Source organism: Coregonus clupeaformis, unplaced genomic scaffold (assembly GCF_020615455.1).
Source record: "Coregonus clupeaformis isolate EN_2021a unplaced genomic scaffold, ASM2061545v1 scaf1220, whole genome shotgun sequence".
NCBI lineage: Eukaryota > Metazoa > Chordata > Actinopteri > Salmoniformes > Salmonidae > Coregonus > Coregonus clupeaformis.
This window is the reverse complement of record NW_025534674.1, coordinates 1-20,184: the sequence shown is the minus strand read 5'-3', so window position 1 is coordinate 20,184 and position 20,184 is coordinate 1. Positions and strand designations below refer to the sequence as shown.

At 40.8% G+C, this 20,184-nt stretch overlaps 1 pseudogene; it reads left to right on the top strand.

The window, feature by feature from the left end:
- Positions 1–873: 873 nt before the first annotated feature.
- On the top strand, positions 874–19,791 carry LOC123486452 (annotated as a pseudogene).
- Positions 19,792–20,184: the final 393 nt, after the last annotated feature.

Below are 20,184 nucleotides of genomic sequence, written 5' to 3'. Positions count from 1 at the left end.
GGACACACTCTTTACTTGAATGATGCAATTAATGTTCCACTTTTAAATAATAAAACCAGCATGAAATTCTAATTAACAAAGCTCCCCTTTTGTTTTACAAGATATATTTACATTTTACATTTTAGTCATTTAGCAGACGCTCTTATCCAGAGCGACTTACAGTTAGTGAATACATATTTTTTTTATACTGGCCCCCCGTGGGAATCGAATCCACAACCTGGCGTTGCAAACGCCATGCTCTATCAAACTGAGCTACATCCCTGCCGCCATTCCCTCCCCTACCCTGGACGACGCTGGGCCAATTGTGCGCCGCCCATAAGTCTCCGGTCACGTGGAATATCTCAGAACAGTTAAACATTTTAATTTGAGTGGTATTTAATCTGTTACATGTGTCAACATAAACAAACTCTCATGTGGCATATAATTAGGCAAGCCTCTCTTATTAGTCATATGAAACTGTGCAAACAACAAACATATTGCGGTGCTTTAGGGATAGCACTTCGCCGTGAAGATGCCCAAGTGCCTATTGGAGGGTCTAATTGGGCACCTACAACCTCAGTTTTGGGACGCTTTTGCATAATGACGGAAGCGGTGAACGTGCAAATGGAGAGAGGAGGGGAAGGGGTAGGGAGAGAGGAGGGGAAGGGGTAGGGAGAGAGGAGGGGAAGGGGTAGGGAGAGAGGAGGGGAGGGTAGGGAGAGAGGAGGGAAGGGTAGGGAGAGAGGAGGGCGAAGGGGTAGGGAGTGATTTGGGATTTATGCTGACACACACCCGGGCGTTTTAGGACCTCCATACAGTTAGCTTGAGAACTCTAGAACAGTATTACAAATACTGGCCAAAATGCCGTCTCTATGTTTGGCAGATTGAGTTGTCATGTTCAGTGAGAAAGACATCCAAAGGTTTTTCAGTGGTTACGGGAAGCTACTGGAGGTTGATCTGAAGAATGGGTAAGATTTTAGATAGCTAGGTTCGTGTGGGCAAAATGGCGACTACTGAAGCAGTACAATACCTAGCTAGTCAGCTGTTGTTGAGTTAGCCCGTAGACTGTCGTAGTAAATATATAATGTTATAGCTTGGTCTGACTAAAATCTTGTGCATGACCCATCTTGTGTTGGGCCTTTGTATTTAATACAATGCACAAAGACTTCTATCTTGTCGGCCTTATCAGCAGGTGGCCATGGACAACACCCACGCCATAGGTCTCTCAGTTCTCCCAACTCACGACTTCTGCTCTGAGGACATACACACACACACCCCCACACACACACTCATATACACACACACACACACACACACACATCATCATTGTTAAACATACACACACATACACACACACACACACACACATACACACACGCACACACACACACACATCATCATTGTTAAACATACACACACATACACACACACACACACACACACACACAACACCCGCACACACACACACACATCATCATTGTTACACACACACACACAAAAACCCCTTCTCTTAGGCTGAACATCTGAAGACAGAGAACCCGACTCAGAGCCAATGCAATGGAGGTGACCTCGACCAACTCATCAGGACCAATCAGAAGATCAGAACTACTAGAATCAACCTACTTTATTTTATTGTATAAAATGTCAGCACACAATGTTTAGGGGCTCGCTCTCAGATATCTCCCTACGAGATTGACGAACGGGTCCGTGCCGCGATTTACAGATATCTTTACCTCTGAATAAACTGCCTTATATTATACAATTATCCACCTTGTCCGAAAGTCTCTCACTTGGTCTCCGTTCTCCAGTAAACTTGTGATCATCAACAAAATTGGTAGCAGAGGATGGTTTCAACTCTGAATTCGTCCACAAAAGTTGATAGAGACAGGAGACAAGTAAGAGACGGATCTGAAAGGACGGGTGACCTGATCCGCAGGAGCAGCTTGAATCCAGCTCGCCTCAGGAAACTGATCTAAACCGACGTCAATACAAAGGTAAGCAGAACCTGTTAAAACAAAATCTGCATATTGTATTGTAGGATAAACCAAATTATGATCAGTAGTACTGAGCGGAGTATGGATTACTGTTAAATTTATAACATATCTATTATGACTCAAAAGGCACATGTGTAAAGATATCTGAAATCTTAGGCTTTTTACTGTTGAAATGTGACTCTCTAGAGAGGAGTCTAGTTACAGTGGTTCACAAGAGGAGGACCGACTTTTTTATTTTTCCTGTTGAATTGTGATTCTCTAGTGAGGAGTCTATTTACAGAGGTTTGGTTTCACTAGAAATGGACCCTTTTATTTTTACTGTTGATATCTGAAAATCTTAGGTTTTTACTGTTGAAATGTGACTCTAAGAGAAGAAGTCTAGTTACAGTGGTTTTATTTTCTGTTGAATTGCGGCTTTCTAGTGAGGAGCCTATTACAGAGGTTTTGGTTCACAAGCGATGGACCCTTTTATTTGATCCACAAGAGAAGGATCTGGTGACTTGATAAAAAGATTCAGATAGTCGGGTTGAGTTAATTCCGTGAGAATCCAAGTCCAGAAAAGGTTCTCCCGACTAGACGCCAGTTGAATGGTTTAAACGACTGGGAGTCTCCTTGAGGAGAATAAAAATAAAATAAAAATAAAAATACAAGTTCAGATAGTCGGGCAATTGGTTGACGTGGCACTCAACTATATGTACTGTGAGGAACTCAAACTGAATTCGTGTGTTGATGCTGATATGTAATGAAAAATGTAATTGTTGAAATGATAATCTGAATGTTGTGTAAGATTGGCCGTTTCATGAGACTAACTAGTTGATAACTTTTAAGAGGACCACCGAGGTCCTATTTTGCCTGTTATGCAGCCGCTGCGCTAAGAGCTGACTGGTACTTTTTCCTCTTGTGGTGTTGGTATTTCCTAAATTCTAAAATTAAATTGATAATTATTTCAGAGCACTCGAGTTTGCTAATATATTCTTCCAAAAGGGCGATTCTGATACCTTTGGGAAAATATATAATAACTCGAATACCTGAAAAACAATAATAACTTTTGCTAAATAATTCCTAAAATTAAATTGATAATTATTTCAGGAGCACTCGAGTTTGCTAATATATTCTTCCAAAAGGGCGATTCTGATACCTTTTGGGAAAATATATAATAACTCGAGTACCTGAAAGACAACAATAACTTTTGCAAAATAATTCCTGGGATTAAATTGATGATTGTTTTGGGAGCGCTGGTTTGTTAATATATTGTTCCAAAAGGGCGGTTCTGATACCTTTTGGGAAAATATATAATAATTCGAATAATTGAAAAACAATAATACCTTTTGCAAAATAATTCCTAATAATAAAGTATTGAACATTTTTGTGTACGAGGGTGGGACATCAGAGATAAATCTCAGTCAGCGCCAAGAATACATTGCTGGATTCGGCCAGTGACGGGCTAAGAGCACCAAGATAGTCTAAAAACAACTGTATAACCATGGCAACCACTACCGTCCCAAAACTCAAGTTTAATGAATATCTAGATCAAAAAATACAGGATAGAGCGGGAGTGGTGCCGAATGGTTTTTAATTCGATCTAAAAGTTGGTGCGAGAGGAAAAAGGCAAATCATCGATCTAAAAACAGACGGAAGAGTGACCTGAAAATCCTGGAGAAATCAACTATTCGTCTTGGCTCAGGAAACCTGATCAGAGCGCGCTCTTTCAAAAAGGTATGCAGAGCCTGTTAAAACGAATCTTGCATATTGTATTATAGACCAATACCAAATTATGATCAGTAGTACTGAGCGTGAGTATGAATACTTGTTAAATAATTTTCCATCCTAATGAATTAAGGCATATATGAGATATCTGGTACTGTGTTTTATACTAAGGAATTAAGGAATAAGGAATAAGGAATAAGGAATAAAGATAAAACGTATCCAGAATGTGTCGAACTACGGATTGACGCATTGGTGGATAAGATTTGACCCACAACTAGATTCCTAAAGGGACCCAGTTTGAACTGAGACCTTTTGCATAAATCCTATTAGGGGAGGTCCTACCCTATAGGTTGCGAGGAGGTAGAAGTTTAACTGTGGCAGAGTTCTAGACATTAGGTGGAGGGAGAGGTATGGTTTTGAGGACGTCTGGACGCAGATAAACTCGAATCCATGCTTAAAACAGATACATAAGGTGTGTAAAGGAGAAATGAGCAGTGAGAGAGAAAGAGAGAGTTGCGAGGGGAGGGGCTGGAGAGAGCGAAAGTGTGGCTTTTGGAGCGAGGGAAAGACTGGAGTTGGCTGGGAACACCACGGGGTGATTATTTGAGAGGTGCCTGTGGGTTTCGACGAGGATGAGATGGGTGAGAAAGTAGAGAATATTTACATTTGCATTTTTGGTGATTTGGCAGACGCTCTTGTCCAGAGCGACTTGCAGGAGCGATTGGGGTTGAGTGCCTTGCTCGAGGGCACATCGGCAGATTTTTCGCCTGGTCGGCCTCGGGATTGGAACCAGCAACCTCTCGGTTCTTGGCGCGCGCTACTGATCACTATGCTGCCTGCCTCCCCATATGAGTTTAAGGTTGTGGCATTGTTTGATCATGTGATAAGGTTTAATTTGTAATCGGACCATAACTAAAGTGGTTGTAGAAGTAATGTATAGGTAGGGGAGAGCCAATAGGGGGCTCCATTGAACTATTGTGGTTTATTTGGCATTTCAATGGCATAAGGTGAAATCTGTATGCATGAGGGGAATTCGATTATGTATTATTATAGTATTATGGACACTCCGTAATAAATAAACTGAACCAAACAAGACGTTACTACAGCAATAGAGAATAGTTAATGTTGTTACGTTAGTTTTTAAACCCGATGATAGAGGAAAATGCAGAACGCTGTTAGAGTGTGTTTTATTTAGGCTACTAGGGTGTTTGAGACGGAAGGGCTGGCTAGACGGGGGTGATGACGTGGCTGGATGTGCGACGTGAAAGTATTTACTTTGTGAGAATCGTAGATGGTGTGGAGTGACTGGCGATGTCCCTGGTTCGAACACAGGTAGGGACAGTAGACAAAGCTGCAGTGGGGCTATATACCTAGATTACTATGTGGATGTGAAAGGTTGAATTAGATAGCTTAAATAGAAGTATTCTAGAAAAGTCTATGAAAATATGTTATAAGGTTACCATGCGCTTCTCCCCCGAAGGAGCAAGGGGAGGGTGAGAGACAGTACAGTTCAGATGGTAGGAACATTATTAAATGTATGCTAATCAACGATAGCAAGTATTTGCTTTATTAATTAGGCATAATCAGAGAGAACAGTTAAATAAATTGAATAGCGAACTGAAATGGTTTGAGCGGAAAAATATAAATGTTTGGTACATGTAGCAGAGTTAGGGTAATCAATTAAATAATAATTGTATACTCGAGGAATTTTGAGTGGTTTTATAGATTAGTTATGAGGAATTAGATTGATACAAACAATTATTGATGGGTTAAGACTGGGGATAACCAGGAGAAAGAGATTAGCTCATCTCGTTGGAATGTTGCCAAGGGCTAGGGGGAGCAGTAGTGAAGTTAGGCCCGTATTTAGGTCATAAAGTGAGCTACCAAATTAAGGCCTGGCTATTTGTGGTTGTTTTTCAAATTGGTTTTCAAATAAAAACAACACACCTAGTATGATGTTTATAAAGCCTTGTTTCAATTTTGGGGGGTTTTCAGCAGGTCAAGGGTTATAGGTCTTAAAAGGTGCACACAGTGAATTTTATGGATTTTTTAGGTTTTGGCTGAGTTTGGGGTATATATGATTTCTTATGAGAATGAATGTCATGAGGACTTAATGAACACTTGGGATAACTAACATTTATGAAATATTTAGAATAATGGTAATTGTTTAGTATACTATGGGATTAAACAGTTCGTTAAATGATTTCAATGGCCTCTGAACTCTGTTTTAACATTCTGGTGTTAATTAATCATCCACACTAGTACATTCTAAAGGCATGAGAGGAAGACTTTAAGATAGTTTATTTTACTAAGTTGAGGGTAATTTACAGTACTGTGAAAATTGTGAAGAAGATTATAATTTGGTAATAATATATTTGATTTGAACCATAAATAACAGAAGAGAGAGTGGAGGAATGGCAATTGGATAATGAAATACCAATATTAACTAAAGTGATTGTTTAGGTAGGTGGTAATATTGACACATGGCCAAATCATGTGTCAAAGAGGGGGATGGTTGGATTAAATATTAAATATATACTGAAGGAGAGGACAAAATACTTTATTAAATATATACGAAGGGAGAGGACAAAAATACTTTTAAAAAAACCCCCATGTATGATAGTTTACTAACCACACCTGTATGTCAGAGGTTTTGTGCCCCACAGGTGAACTAAAGGAGAAGGTGACCCACTCTATCTAACCAGGAGACTGAATCAGGCCTGGCGGGAAGGGCCCACTACCAAGTACTGCCTTTGCCAGCAGAATAGCTGAGAGATCCATCTGGGTGCATGTCACACACTGTACAAAACCAGCTACACCTGACGAACAAACACAGAGTTAGGAGAAAGATCCGATCACCACTATGGTTCGGGGTTGCCTCCTTAACGAAGATTCCCTTACCCTGTCTGATCATCCCCTGTGTGAGTTCGATAGAAGGTAAAGCAATGGGTTGGCCTCTGGCATCTGACATGTTCTCAGGGCAAGGGTGGGGATTCACAGGTCTCCTGAGGTAGGTAGCTGTCTGATTGTGGGGGCCATATTCCTAACACACACGGACCCTCCTGTTTCAGCCAGAAGTGGTAGTTAACCTAACACAAGTTGAAAAGGCATAGGAGACAGCTAGACGTAGGGAAAGGGAAATTCTAGAGTAAACCTCTCTGAGGGAGGTAGTGAGACCGGGGCTGTGATAAAGATAGTGCAAAACTATGGACCTGGAGGAAGTAGTACAGGTGGAAACGGGGTATAGAAATCTTAACCTGTGGTTGGAATGGATTCAGTATACGGAAAAAAAACTATGTCTAAAGAGGACTGTTTTGCCTGTAGGACAGCCAAACCAGGGATAACAACTACTCCGTTCCCCTTGACAGGCTTTAACTCTCTGTCAGGTTTTTTCCTCCATGCAAGCCACCTGGGAATGTGGTGAAAGAGTCTTATGGTAACTTGCACTATCTGTTTCCCCGATAACAAAGTCATCCCGACCTGGGTTGCCTCAGTTTGAAGTCACAGGGGATTCTTATTATTGTTTTTCTAGGACTAGTAAGGATAGGATACAGGGTAGGGCATCTTAGCTCCTGCTCCCACACCTAAAGAGACCATGACTAAATCTCTCCTCTTTGTTGCAGCAAGAGGATTATAGGAGCCAAAACCAGGCCCGTGCTGACATCTGATGGATGTGTGGTGATAACTGATTGTGAACTCACCTACATACGCAAACAATCAAACGTGTCAGAGATTGGTGAGTTGTCACATAGAAAGTAGGACCTCCTCCCGGGATCCTTTGATGAAAGGATATATATTGATGGGATCCACAATCAGATCGCAGCTGGGTTTGAATCAAGTATTTTCTGGTGGTCAAACAATTAATAAAATGTAGATTGGATAAATTATATTTAATATAACCAGCAAAAGATTTATTAACCACACTCGTGATGCAATAAAGGGATTAGCTGAGCAGACAGCGGCAACTAGCTTAATGACATGGCAGAATAGAATAGCTTTAGATATGCTTTTGCTGAGCGGGACGGGGTTTGTGTTCTGTTTGGATATATGTGCTGTACTTTCATCTCCAACAATATAGCACCGGACGGGCCCGTGACCAAAGCGCTTGAGTGACCATCACCACGCTGGCGAACTGAACTGGTTGAGAACTCTGGTATTGATAGCTCCATAAACGGTTGGTTTGATAACGTATTTGGTAAATGGAAACTATTGTTGTGACTATTCTGGGTGAAGTTATGGCTCTATGGGTATACTTGTTCTTTGTGGATGTTGCCTTATTTCCTGGCTGAGTGACTGGTTTGGTGAGTACTCTTCTATGGTGGTTACTGGATTTCTGACCCTAGTAATTGTGTTTTTGCTGTTAATGTGTTGTGCTGCTTGCATCGTCCCTTGTCTCAGGAGGTCAGTGGTAGGAGTGGTGCAGGCGTCAGGTATGATGCTGTTGTTACCGGCCCCAGGATGATGCAGGTGACTCTGCTACTGACTCTGAGACCAAGCTGGATGATCCATGTTTTGCCTAGTAAAATACATACACGCATTTATTTTCAGTTCTTGCTCATTTATTACCTTACGTTTTTACTAACCACTGTGATTGTTTATTCTTCCTGATGTGAAGGTAAAGGATTCCTGGGTGGCTGGTAGCCAACTCAGTACATGTTAGGTGTAGGGGAGGAATAGAGGGTTAAAATTATTATTTTTATTTTCTATTAACATTAAATGTTGTGATTTAATTTCCATATCCTGTTATTCTTAAGGGTGATTATACTCTGTTTAGAGTGACACCATAAAATTGTTGGGTTTTATTTTTTGGATCTGTATGTGATGAATAGCTTGGAAGGAATGCATTAATGAGGAGCACTGTACTGATATGGATTGTTTCACATAACAGGCTGATAAGAACACTCTCTCTTTGTTGTCTGTGAAACTGTCCTTGAACATGGGTACATGGAGTACAGTTTTGGGGGCTCAATCCTTTTGGGTGCTGACTGTTGTACTATTAATAAAAACGTCGATAGAATTAACTGCATACATTAATGTTAAAATTAGGCAATTGGACACAACAAGGTTTTGAGGTGGTGCATGGCCAGTTGGCTACAACCTCTCATGGCTTTCCAAAATCGTATTGCTGTCGACATGCTCCTGGCTGAAAAAGGAGGAGTATGTGCTATGTCTTGGTGAACAATGTTGTACCTTTATTCCCAACAATACAGCCACAGATGGCAGTTTGATAATTGCCCTGGAAGGGTTACGAACTCTTAATGGTAAGATGAAGAGCCACTCAGGGGTGGACACTTCAATGTGGGACTCTTGGATGGATGCGTTTGGTAAATATAAAACGCTTGTTTCTTCTATACTTGTATCCATCTCAATTTTGCTGCAATTCTAGTGCTTTGTGGATGCTGTTGCATTCCATGCATACTGACGCTGACAACCAGGATTATAACCACCGCTATTGATCCACATCCTGCAGATAACGGTCAGATGTTTCCTTTGCTTGCTATTGACGATGCTGACCAAGGATATCTGGATGATGAATAGCATTTAAGCTTTGTCACGCCTCTTGTGAGACGTGAAGAGGGGGAATGTAAAACTTTATCTTCTGATAAAGTTTTCCCTATTTTGCCAATTGCAGCATTTGCTTTTTGTCACGCTCTTGTGAGACGTGAAGAGGGGGAATTAAAACTTTATCTTCTGATAAAGTTTTCCCTATTTTGCCAAATTGCAGCATTTCAGCTTTATGTCACGTCTCTTGTGAGACGTGAGGAGGGGGAATCAAAACTTTATCTTCTGATAAAGTTTTCCTATTTTGCCAATTACACTGTTAGCTTGTGTCACGTCTTAAGTTTTCCTTCTTACTGTTACTTGGTCACGTCTGGGGAGACGTGGAAGAGAGGGATTTGTCGTAGTAAATATATAATGTTATAGCTTGGTCTGACTAAAATCTTGTGCATGACCCATCTTGTGTTGGGCCTTTGTATTTAATACAATGCACAAAGACTTCTATCTTGTCGGCCTTATCAGCAGGTGGCTATGGACAACACCCACGCCATAGGTCTCTCAGTTCTCCCAACTCACGACTTCTTGCTCTGAGGACATACACACACACACCCCCACACACACACACATATACACACACACACACACACACACACATCATCATTGTTAAACATACACACACACATACACACACACACACACACACACATACACACACGCACACACACACACACACATCATCATTGTTAAACATACACACACATACACACACACACACACACACATACACACACGCACACACACACACACACACACACATCATCATTGTTAGCACACACACACACAAAAACCCCCTTCTCTTAGGCTGAACATCTGAAGACAGAGAACCCGACTCAGAGCCAATGCAATGGAGGTGACTCCCGACTCAACTCATCAGGACCAATCAGAAGATCAGAACTACTAGAATCAACCTACTTTTATTTTATTGCATAAAATGTCAGCACACAATGTTTAGGGGCTCAGCTCTCTCAGATATCTCCCTTCGAGATTGACGAACGGGTCCGTGCACGCTGATTTACAGATATCTTTACCTCTGAATAAACTGCCTTATATTATACAATTATCCACCTTGTCCGAAAAGTCTCTACTTGGTCTCCGTTCTCCAGTAAACTTGTGATCATCAACAAGACCTAATGTCAGCAATGATTGCTCCTTCTTCTCGCTCACATGCACGATCGAATGTTGCAGGTACGGCTCGTGAGTTCGAGGACACGCGTGACGCCGACGATGCAGTTTATGAGCTGAACGGGAAAGAGCTTTCGCGGTGAACGAAGTCGTCATTGAGCACGCTCGTGGCCTGCGGAGGGAAACGTGATGTATACCGTACTGGCGGAGGTGGACGTAGTAAGTGTTCTCTGATAAGTTGTATGTGTAACTACTGCACAATGACATAATTTACTTTTATCAGGTGTGATGATGGAGAGTTCCAGCAGCAGGAAGTAAAGTAATGACAACACTTAGCTACCTGTTCCTTGTAATTGTGTTGTTGTTTTTTATCGCACTGCTTTGCTTTGTCTTGGCCAGGTCGCAGTTGTAAATGAGAAGTTGTTCTCAACTGGTTTACCTGGTTAAAAAAATGTAAAATAAATCAAATTTGGGGGCCGCTGAAATATTACCTCCCCCCTGTAGCCTTATAAATGCAATTTGAATGAAGCACAAGATTGAACGTTATAATAATGTGTTTGGATGTATGCAGTGTCTTTTTGCTGAAATTACCACTTAAGCCACTTTTAGCATGTGAAAAACACAATTTGATCAAAATACTATTTTATTTGTAACTATGTTTCGTAAACAACGGGTGTAGACTTACAGTGAAGTGCTTACTTACGGGTTTCAACGATGCTGCTGTTTAAACACGCTTTTACCTATAGATCTGCTTTACTGTAAGGTTTTGGTTGGGCATGTTAAATGTAGTGTTTACATTTCAGCTGTGCTGCTACTTTATGGCATTGGTACAATCTCAGTGCACCCACTGCCTGGTTTTTATATGCAAGCAGCCTGGCTGTAATGTAAACTAAAGGATATAGATGCAATGTGTTCATTATACCACTGACTTCAACATTAACAAAGTCCTTGATGTTTCAATTTGAAAGAGTCCACTGCGGGCTGAATCCGTTTCCCTATAGGCTAAGATGACTGATGATGACTCGGCTAAGATGACTGCCTGTCCCGTTTGGCTTAGGCTTTCACCTTAATGTGTGTGGACCTTTGACGTATGACCTCTTAGCTGACCTTACCGAAGCCATGATGACAGCAGCCTTTTGCCAATAGACCAGGGTGATGGTGAGGAATCCCATTGGTTTTTCTGTTAAAAAGAAATATCGCAAAGGTTGAAGCCAAAAACATGTCAGTGTATGCTAACTGTTTCATAAGAGAGCAGTTTGCATCCAGTTGTAAGTCATATGGCATCTGTTGACTGGTACATTTCTGCCAGCTACTATGGTATCAGTTGGTAGATATTTCCCCCATTTTAGTAGTACTGTGTGGTTGGGATGTATACCTCTTTGTACAGCAGAATAAATGTAAGCTTGAGGTTGATGAATCAGATAAATTGGTATTTAAGTAAAGAGCAGGAATGCTGTCCATTCCTGTGACTGCCATGATGCTCAGATGGACATTGGCTGAATGTATGTGTTACTTCTCTCTGCCATGGAAATGTAGACCACATCACTAATTAGTACAATAATGTTGAGTCTAGTGACCTGATGGGTCCATACAGGGATAAAAGTCAGAGGATCAGTTTTAGTAGCTTTCCTGAGTTTTCAGCCCCAGTGTAGCCGCTGTAGACTCCCCCACTGTGCCATACTGACTGTCTGTTCCGTGTTGCAGAGTGGTTACAGCAGCCGAAGCCGCACTGGCTGGGACAAGTACGGCCACCTGTACGCACAGAGTACCGCCTATTGTGAGAACCTCTCTGGTCGCTGCAGCTGGCAGGACCTAAAGGTGAGCACGAGTCTCAAGTCTCCATTTTATATTTTATCCGAATCCTTCTCTTAAAACAGGGTCCAAACAACAGGACAAACGTATTGTTTCAAGAACACTCCTTTTAAAAATGTGCCTGTTCATTTATTCAATGTGTTTTTTGGTTGACAGGACTTCATGTCGCCAGGCTGGTGAGGTGACCTGTGCCGACGCCCACAGGAGCGGACCAACGAGGGGGTGATTGAGTTCCGATCCCGCTTCGGACATGAGGAGGGCCCTGACAAGCTGGACGCACGGACATCAATGGGAGGAAGATCCGCCTGGTGAAGGACAAGCCTCGCCGCCGACGCTCCTACTCTGGCATGGCTGCTCTAGGTCAGGATAGGTCTGGACTTACCACACCTCTTAAATGCAGCCTTTGGTTCCTTACAGCCCTAATGTGGAAGGTGTTGTGGTTTCGTTTGCTGTCATTCTAGTACCAAGCTGGTTAGATTACCAAAGCTTACAATGTGTTTGATCTCCCAGGTCCGCAGCAGACGCCGCTCTTGCAGCAGAAGTTCTGGAAGCCACTCCAGGTCACGCTCACGGTAAGAACACTCGACCAAATTGCATCTGCGCTGCCCAATAACTCCAATACTCCACAAGGCTGGGGTAGTAACATAGATGAATACTTAGTTTATCCCAGAGGGGAAATGTAATTGTGACACAGTAGCATAGAGACAAGCACACATACTTTACAAGACAACTATACAAATACAAGACCTAGTTTAAATTCCTGTGTGTTTGTTCTCCACAGTCACTCTCGTGCAGTAAATGGCGCTCTCGCTCAGATCTGACCGCAAAGTCTGTTCTAGATCTGGGAAGAAGTCCCTCTAAGTCCCCACCCGCTCCAAGTCTGCAAGTCCTGTTCCAAGTCCCGTTCGCGCTCCTGGCAGCTCACAAGTCTCGCAGCTGCTCGACGAGCCACAAATCTCGGCCTCTCAGTCCCACACACGCAAGTCTCGCTCTAAAGTAAAATCTGAGAGGGAACCAGAGGTCGTTCCAAGGATAAGTCTGTCAGCGACAAGTCCCAGAATCGTTCCCCACCCTCCACAGAGAATGAAACGGACAGCGGTCCAAGTCTGCCTCCCAGTCTCCCTGCCCACAAGAAACCTTCACCAATCCAAGTCCCCAGCCAAGCGCTCAGCCTCTGGATCCCCCTCACGCCTAAATCCCGCCTCCTGTTCCCGATCCAGGTCGACTTCCCAAGATTAAATCCACTTGTTTAAGTGGAAGTATGAAGATTGTTTGAAAATAATTCACGAATCGAATGCAGCTCCAAGTGTTTCAATTTGTCCCTCTCTGAGCACTTGGTTGTATTGAAGTTGTGATTGTAGTACCTGATAACATCTTTCATGTTTTTAACTTTGCATGAGAACCAGTCTGAAAGATTGTAGATTACTATAGAACGTATAGTAGAGTTGTTCTCAGTTTCTTATCTTTCTGAGATTGCTTGTAGCTTATGTTAAAGATACGTTGATGATGTTGGTCTTTCAAGAGTAATTAATTATCTTCTAATTTTAAAAATCTTGTTTCTCACCACCTTCTGATTGCTTCATTGAATTCTGGTATTCCAGTATCATATCGTGATTGCTATAGGTAGATGGCAAGGTATTATGTTAATACTATCTTCACAAATCTAAAATAGAGGGAAATGAAGAGCAACAATCACATATATTTTTCCATAGAAATTGTTCTCCCTATGAAGATACTTTTACTTTCTTTGAAATGTTTTGATTATTAATTATGCTAATTTATATTGGTTTATTTATTGGTTTCTTTGCTGTTGGTGTAGTTGATGCTGTCTGCATAGTCTAGACAGCATTAGTAATGTATTGGCTATTTTCAAAGAGAAGATATATGGAAAATGTCACTATTTTGCCCTGAGAAATCAGATTATTTCCCCCTAAACCAATCTGCTTTTAAAAAAGGAAAAATGTATTAAGCCGTTCATGTTTATAAAAACAGTCTTGAATATGTTGGCTTGACTGTCCTATTATTTGAAGTGTAGCACCATAATAAGATGTACCTAATTAATTGCAGTAAAATGTGTGTGTACAAACAGTATGTGTAAAATAATATGTGCAGTTTGGTTTGTTTCAAAAGGAAATATGTTGAGACAACTAGGCTACAGTATTAGAATCTGAGTCCTCTTGGTGAATGCACCTTTGAATTTGACAAGTAGTTTGAGCGTATCAAACTCTGTTCATGCCACCATGTGGGTTTCCGTAAACTTGTTTACAGTGATAAAACCTGTTGTGTAGAATGAGTTTGCTCCAGTCTTCTGGATGTCCAGCATCAGTCAATTTCTTACACATTTACATAGGCGAGAATCTTCTATGAATTTCGCTATTTCATTCTCTTAGATTTTGGACATAAGACTTGGCCAAAGATACTTATTCGTCTGAGACTTGAAAGGGTAAGATCATTGATCAACTTAATGCTCCCTGCTGTATTTGTTTATTAGTTACATTTCGTCTAATTTGTGTATACTACTAATGTTTATTGATTTCTAGTTTCCAAGTCGTATTTAAAAAAATGGTTAAGTTATTTTGAGATCTCCTATTTGATGGTATAAATAATCAATTTCTGTTCAAATGCCGATTGACTGCCACCCGATAAGCACAGAAAAGAGACATGGATAATTGGAGTCAGGTATATTTGAATGTATATTTTCCAGTCACTTTTATTTTCACTAAATGACATGGTGTGTGTGATGGTTCATTATTCTATAGCTATTATTTGTCCCCTCTGCAATCAATCTAATCAATGAACATGACATTGTTTACTTGAAACCATTTAGCACAGTAATATTGTCTCCTCAAATTGCTTCACAGCTTCGATCAGCAAACTCCATTGAAGTCAACCTTGGTCACTCACACAATCATCAGTGAGTAGCCAGGCGTTATGACAATATGAAACAAGCAATGTGGATACACACACTGGGATCATTGTTGCAGTCCACACTTCAGGTCATGATTGTCTAATAATAAAAATGTAAATACTGTAGATGTTGTAAATGTGTAAGAAGTGAACACTAAACACACTACTAATACTAAATGAACTCATCCCAAATTATTGGCACCCTTGATAAAGATGTTCCAATAATTTTTTTACCCTATTTTGTTGTATTACTTGTTAAACAAAATCTTATTCTCTGAGCAATTGTATTAGTATAAATTAATATAATTTTCAACTTTTTTGGAGCATACAATATAGCTCAGTATTTGTATTTATTTTAGTATTTTTTGCTTGTCTTTATCAAGGGTGCCAATAATTTTGGACCTGACTATCTCTAATTAGTGATCTTTTTTTAATACAAGTTACAAATTAATTGTTATTTAACCCATATTTTACCAGGTAAGTTGACTGAGAAATCATTCTCATTTACAGCAACGACTTGGGGAATAGTTACAGGGGAGAGGAAGGGGGATGAATGAGCCAATTGGAAACTAAGTTGAGAGGTAAAGCAAGTTAGGTCAGGAACAATTGTAAAGGAAGGGATTAAGGGCAGGCCGCTGAGGCCAGAGGGAATTAGTAAATCCATGTCTAGCTATTTTCTGCAATGCACCGCCTGCAGCATATAGCAAACACTGAGTGGATAGTCGTTGACAGATGAAACATCACAACAATAATGTTATTGTTATCAACACCAGCATGCGGTCTGACTGAGAGATGACCCTCCCAGGCTTTATCATGGTTTGCACAAAAAAATCAGATCCTCTCTTATTGACATGAATGAACTTGTTGGCAGAACCCTGAGGATGTGTCACTATTTTGTCAACTGCAGCCCTGTGTATATACACTGGTATTGGTGATATCTGGGGATGACGTGGAAGGGCTTTCCGCAGAACAAGAGATACAGCAAAGCCTTGCCTATACATTAAAAAATCTAAAGACACTGTATACTATAGTACAGTATACTACATAAAGATTTTGCCTCTTTCACCCACACTGTTCCCTCTTATGTTTTAGTGCCAAGCCATCAGGACTTTGAAATCCTGGCTATAATTGGGAAAGAACATTTGGAAAGGTAGGGTCATCTTTGGCAGTGCTCTCTAAATTGACAAAATGCTGTTGGTGTATAACCAACAATGATATACTTTTGTGTTATTACCCTATTAGGAATCCATTTTGTTTTGTCCCCAGGTTCTTCTTGCCAAACTGAAATCCGACACTACAAGTTCTATGCTGTGAAAGTGCTGCAGAAAAAAATCATACTGAAGAAAAAAGAGGTTCCACTCAGCTTTTCACACAATCAGTTGAATTCTGAATATAACAGTAGATTAAAAAATATTTATAAAAAAAGGTGAATATACTGTCAGTAGGAGTGGGTTTAACAATAATGATTCACAAGTGCTGTATTTATTTGCCGCTGGATTCTTCTATGTGAAGCAAAAAGAACATCATGGCAGAGAGGAATGTGCTGCTCAAGTATGAAACATCCCTTCCTGGTGGGGGCTCCACTACTGTTCCAGACCCCAGAGAAGCTCTACTTTGTCATGGATTAAGTCAATGGAGAGAGGTACGATATGGAATAAAGACATAGGAGAGAATCTTCTAAACTTCTCAAATAATGGGCAGCGCTCATTTAATTTACTTCTACTTTTGATATTCCACTGTAGCTTTTCTATCACCTTCAGAGAGAGCACTGCTTCTCAGAGCCAAGGGCTCGGCTTCTACACGGCTGAGGTGCCAGTGCCATCGGTTACTTACACTCGCTCAACATTGTTTACAGGTCAGTCACAGCCGCTCAACAATGTTCGACAACTAAGTCTCACCCACTTAACAGCATTCACAGGTCATTCACAGTAAACCCAACATGTTCTCTGCTGGTTTCCATGCTTCCCTCTGTGGAAGGTCATTCTGTCAGCAGTGCCTTTAGGCTGTACAGTAGGTTCTCTGTTTTTAAAAAGCAACACAATTTTCTCTGTTGTAGAGACTTGAAGCCTGAGAATGTCCTGCTAGACTCAGAGGTAAGTGTATGTGTATCATGAGCTCTGGACTATCGTTATATTAGTTCTCCGTGGGTCAAACAAGGTCACCCTGATGTTTTGACTTGGACCCTTCTCCAGGGCCATGTTGTGTTGACTGACTTGGCTTGTGTAAAGAGGGGGATAGGCAAGTCCACCACCTCTACTTTCTGTGGAACCCCAGAGGTACATTTGGTTTCTATTGTATATCCTACAGTCCCCCCATTTCCTAGTCACTGTATCCACTGACACTGCCTTTTGCTCTGTAGTATTTGGCTCCAGAGGTGTTGGAAACAGCAGCCCTATGACCACGGTAGACTGGTGGTGTCTGGGAACGTACTTTATGAGATGATATATGGGCTGGTGAGCATAGCCTCTGAAATACCTATTCACATGTACATTACTGTAATGTATTATGGTTCTGCATACTATAGTAATGTATTTATACTTTTCCAATCCAAGTCGGCTACACCTCATTGTGGGTATCAACTCATTTTGTCCTCTGTTCCTTCCAGCCCCCTTTATAGCCAGGATATGTCTGAGATGTATGACAACATCCTCCACAGGCCCTTGAGTCTGCCACAGGGGCCAGATCAGGCGTTGTGACCTGCTGATGGGCCTCCCTACAGAAAGACCAACACCGCAGGCTGGGTGCTATCGCAGACTTTGTGAGGGAACTTGTCCAAGAATACACAGGATCAGGATGTCCTCACCGGACAGTCTACTTTCTCTCTCTCCTTTCCTAGATGTATAATTCTTGTGCAACTCATATCTATAGGCTACATTTAGTTTTTTCTTTCATTGTTTTTATCTGGCGTTAGCCTAAGATTTAGAGACCTAATTGTAGTGCATCAAATACACAACAATTGCAAAATGTTTTGGGTACTTGGGCAGAAAAAGTTACAGTCGATCCACTGAGGCAAAAAGGACAATGTCGGAGTAAAGAAGAGAAAAGCTGCGAAATGCAGAGTTGAAAATAATAGAAGGGAGGGCCAAAACAGTAGTCTAACGTTTGGGAAAGATTTGGTGAAATGGTAAAAGAGTATGATAGCAGTGCCTGCATGTTATGTGCCGATGATTGTGAGGCGCTATGCAAATTAGACAGCCACAAGATGGAGAGACTTCAAAATGGCACATCAAGTGAATGTACTGTTCAGATGGGTTAAAATGGAATAGTAGCCTGAACTCTGGACACTGACTGTAGGTCTATAACCTCTCACATAGCCTAATATAATATTAACTCCTGCAGAATTAGGCATTTCTTGCATGAAATGATATACCAAATGTACATTTGTATTCAGGAGCAGGCAGCAACTTCAAACAATAGTGGAGAAATGTGATTTATTTATTTCAGCACCTTGAAAGAATTTCGTGGTTAGGGACCGTCTGTAAAGGTGGCGGTGCTATCTTTATCAGCATCATAAAAGCTGTTAGTATTTCAACCACATAAAATATGCATCCAAGCCGAACTGAAATGTTATCAAAAACATGTTGGGCTTTTAATTTCCTTAACTTCAAATGTTTCCAGTTTTTTAGTTATTGCATTTTCTCCCTAGTCCCTAAATGTATTTGCTGTGTGAGAGAAGCAGAGATGAAAAAGGAAAGAGAAAAACTTTACAGATGTCAACTAGATTGAAGCATCTCATTCTATCGATTTATGACATTCTGGTGAGCAAGGGTGCATTTAGTCTTCTAGGGCAACATAATGACAGAAGAGAAGATGCATGCATCTAATTATAGACAAGTTGACTAACAAAAAGCCTACCAAAATGTTGGAAATGATCTAAAAGGTATGTCAAAAAATCTTCTTGCCATCTCGACTGTATAGGGCATTGTCTATATTTGTGGGTTGGGGTCAGGTGTGGGCCTCAGATTTTCACTGCCTGGCAGGCAGTATAAGTTAATAGACCAATGAAAGAGTTCCAAACCTCCCTGCCAATAACAGCTAGTTTTCAGGTTACATATCTCTGCCATTAGGCCCATCACTACAGACCACCCCCAGACAGTCCTAGCAAAATTGTTGCTTTGAGAAATAGTTTTTTTGCTAAAAAGCTATTTTTGTTTATTTTTGACAATTTTATGGAAAACTATTACGAGAAATTATTTGATATCGAGATCAAACGAGCTGCATTGAGCCCTTGAAAATCTTTTTTGTCTTTCACATATAAGCCGAAGTTAAAACCACTTTTTTCCCGATAAACTGGGATGACCTCTACCCGGAGAATCAAACCTCCCCCCAACGTGTAAGTGTGATACAAATTTGATTTCAGTATTCTTTTGTAGAATTAAGATCCATAGCATACATAATTAATATAACATGAATTCAGTATTTTCTGCTGTGCTAAACCTTTTGTCCCAACAGAAAGGCCCAGCAGACATGCAGCACATTGATCCAGAGTTCACCAAAGAGATGGTGTCAGGCTCTGTGGGGTTACTGAATTCTCCAATTTATCAACCAGCAGCCCAAATGCTTTCACTGGCTTCTCCTATGTCTCCAGTGATGACAACTTCCTCTAATGTAGGACATTCAGATTCTACGTTGCTGCCACCCAAAAGAGACCCAACTTCTCCCGCCCACTTTGTTAAAATGCACCCTTACTGCATTGGCTCTTCACACACATAGACCAAAAAAATTATAATTATGTTTATTATATCTCTCTCTGTAGGATATCGTGTTGAATTAAAACCTGCAAACTGTGCTCCTATTTAATTTTTGATTACTTTGTAATTTTATTTGTAAAGGTGTTATCGTATCTCATGCAGAAATGAACAATGCAAATTTAAAAACTTTGCAAATAGGCTAGTGCTTTGATAGATAAATCATTTCCCTGAAATATGTGAATGGGGAGTTAATTGTTACACGATGTGGCATCAGTTCTGATGTTATAATAAATATGTATAAATTATTTTGTTCTGTTATTTGTGGGCGTCCATGCCTATATCTCAAAAAAATCATTGCATATCTGTAGACTTCAATATTTATATGACGCCTCAGAAATAAACATAGATTAAGG